The sequence below is a fragment of the Solanum stenotomum genome, chromosome 2, assembly GCF_019186545.1.
Source record: "Solanum stenotomum isolate F172 chromosome 2, ASM1918654v1, whole genome shotgun sequence".
In the NCBI taxonomy this organism is placed as follows: domain Eukaryota; kingdom Viridiplantae; phylum Streptophyta; class Magnoliopsida; order Solanales; family Solanaceae; genus Solanum; species Solanum stenotomum.
In genome coordinates this window covers 29,720,126-29,723,509 of record NC_064283.1, presented here as the reverse complement: position 1 = coordinate 29,723,509, position 3,384 = coordinate 29,720,126, and the positions used below count along the sequence as shown (strand labels likewise).

The 3,384-nt window shown below is 33.7% G+C and overlaps 1 pseudogene; it reads left to right on the top strand.

Moving 5' to 3' along the window:
* Positions 1–630: 630 nt before the first annotated feature.
* Positions 631–1,288, top strand: LOC125854237 (agamous-like MADS-box protein AGL62; annotated as a pseudogene).
* The last annotated feature ends 2,096 nt before the right edge of the window (positions 1,289–3,384 follow it).

The window sequence follows — 3,384 nt, the reverse complement described above, 5'->3', positions numbered from 1 at the left end:
AGAGTTGTTTGTTGTTAAATAAATCCAATACAAATCAATATAATATTTGAAATGTGAGTTGTTTAACATTTACTAATTAAAAAGGCAAATATATCACTACATGGAGTTTGTGATCTTTATTGAATGTAGTATTGTTGATATATTTATAAATCCAAACACCCGCATATGCTTGATGCATGTGATACATTGTAGGTCTCTAAATGATGATTGACTAGGAAAATTCAATGGTAAATGCAAAATTCGTGTTACTATTAAAACATTAAGGATTTTATTAATCATTTAATTTTTTTTTTTAAATGTTCTCAAATAAAATGGCAGTAAAGTCCAATCCAATAATATAATTCTAATTAGGAAAAATATTTATCGTCTAATTATGATAATAAGATCTATATCTACCGAGACAAAGAATGAAGGGCAAGTGATTCTATGATAATAAGGTATATATCTACCGAGACAAAGAATGAAGGGCAAGCGAATCTAATGTTTTTCATTTTCAATACTTTTCTTCTATGAAATAAAAGGAAAGAACATAAATTTCTAGGTTCCCCAAGTTATTTTAAAATACAATTTCCTATATAAAGTTGTTGGTGTTAAGACCAAAAATCACAATTTCTTAGTGATAGTTTAGACATGAAAACAAGGATCAGCAAGGGTCGTCAAAGGGTTGACATGGTGAAAATGAAGAATGTGAGGAACTTACAAGTTATGTTTTTTAAGCGTCGTGCTAGTCTGTTCAAAAAGGCTAGTGAACGTGTACGCAATGTGGTGCTGAAATTGTCATAGTGGTATATTCCCTGGGCGATAAAGGAGTTTTCTCCTTTGGTCACCCTAGCGTGAACTCGTTGGTGGAAAGGTTCCTTGGGAGGAACCTGCCTCAACCAAATAACGATGTCCACAATCAACAAATTGTGGCTTGTAGAGAAGCTAGTATTCGTGAGCTCAATACCAAGCTCATGAACCTCGAGGGGATTCTCCAGATGGAGAAAAATCGCGGAGAATCCCTTCGAGAAAATAGGAAGAGAGCTAATGGTCTATTGTGGCAATCTCCTATGGAAGAACTTCACTTATTCCAACTTCAACACTTGAAGAAGGCATTAGAAATTCTAAAGCAAAAGGTTGAAAAAGAGGCACAAATGGTGAATAATAATGCATTCCCATTTCAGACATTGGGAAGTGTCTGGACTCCTTCTAATTGTGTTAGGTAAAGTTCTTCATATGGACTCAATGTTGGTGGACCTTTGCTAATAGGGTTGGTGGATCTACTTATTCAATAGTTCCCAATTACTAGTGTGTGTGTTATGGAATTGTCGAAAGTAAAATTAAAAACTTAAATATTATATTAAGTGTCTAGGTTCATTTGTCATTTGAGGTGTTCATCATGAAATGTTCATGAGTTATGATTCAGTCAAAGTCAGTACTAAGTGTTGTGTTCATCAATTATGATTCTGTCGAAGTTAGTAATTTTAATTATATATGTTATGTTCTTAGTCCATTGTCATATTGATTGTATCAATTGCATAACATATAATCTATTCTCTATTAACATATATCAAGATATTACAAACTTCTAGAAAAAAACGTGATATGCCTGTATTATCATATATCGCGCTAGAATATATTTCTCCAATACTCTAAAGAATCTCCTCCAGATTACGCAACGCATGCAGTAGTAGTTACTCAAGCATCGGAAAATTATCATTACCTGCTTCCCACCTTTGCAGATCTGCTTCTACAATTCGTAGATATTTTAATTTGTGAAACACAACATCTTCATTTAGTGTCCAATTTGTTCCAGCGAATGCATAAAACCGTTCGAGATTGGGTAAATTAGCCAACAAAGTTATGACTTCCCATGGTATACAAGTACCTTCTAAGGAAAATATCCCTAGAGCAAATCATGATCGAGTCAATGGATTGTAAAATCTTTAGCTCTTTTAGATTCAGAGTTCTTCTAATGATTTCCGCAGAAACAGGAGATTAATGAAGATAAAGTATGTTCAAGGTATTGAGAAGCAAAGGTGTTTCTTCAATACCATGATTTTTTGCCTCAAGAGGATTAGATATATATATATGGTGGTGCTCCATTATCCAAATGGCTTATCTCTAACATTTTTCTGATATATATATATTTACTGGGAGCATCAACCCTGTCCATTTCTCTTCGAAGAATTATGGTCTGTAGATTTCTCAATTCTTGCAGAAATGTATTTGAAATGTACAAGCTGAGGTATTACACAAGAGAAATCATTTTCAATTGAAAATACGTCCAATACCTTAAGCAACTTCAACTGTAAAATATTTGTTTTGGAATATCTACTTGAATTGAAATAAAAGTGCGGATTATACCATTGCTATATCACATACGATAATCATGTTTCTCTTCAAGTGTAGATAGAAGGATCACTCGCCAATGATCATAAATGGATTTACTTAGGCATAGTTGGCGAAGAAAATAATGAATTTGCCAGTTCTTATCCTTCCATTAGTCCTTCGTGTACATGCCAAAGTTAGACTTCTATCAGTTAACTCTTCTAGATACTCCTATGCCACCACTTCTAACCTTTTATTGTTTCTAATCAACTTGGAAACATTAATCTCTTTATCTTCAGGAAAACCTCCAAAGAAAGAATTGATGAAACTGTACGATACAATACCAAAGAATCACTTCAGATTTTCCTCCACAATATTCCAATTATCATGTGTTGTGTCCATTTGACCAAGAAGTCCTACAACGACAACAATCGAGAGGGGTAATCCTCAATATTGTAGCACAATATGCTTAATTCCCTAGTTCTACAAGTAGAGGAGGAAGCAAATCTATTTTTGAATGATTTTTTGGTGAAGTTAAACTGTCATCAAGACTTATAAAAGACTTTCTATGAGGTGGAAAATCAGGACAACTGGCATAATCAACAACATACAAGAGCCGAGTGGTTAATAGAATTTGCCTACTATTGTCATTATTTGGAAATATTCTTTGCATTTGGTCCCATGTCTCAGTACTCCATATATCATCTTGTTCTAACTTATGTGCAGCCTCATTACACAAACTATCAATACCAACATTTTGTAAGAACGATTTACTGCCCCATAACAGAGAAGGGGTTGGGCCGAGTCCTAAACCACAGACATAACCACTTTTTTCATTTCCCAATACATGAGAATACATATCGCCTTACCAAGAAACACTACATTAGATTGTTCCTCTTGTGTCTCGTCACTACTCATCTTCTCTTTCATCATGTCCTGAGAATATATAAGATTACAATTTATGACACGATAATGTAATATAAGTCACGTCCATGTAAAGAGTACAAAATCAATGTAAAAAAGCTGAGAAGCTTCAACAGAATAGTTGAAACTCACCAATTCCTCATATTTTAA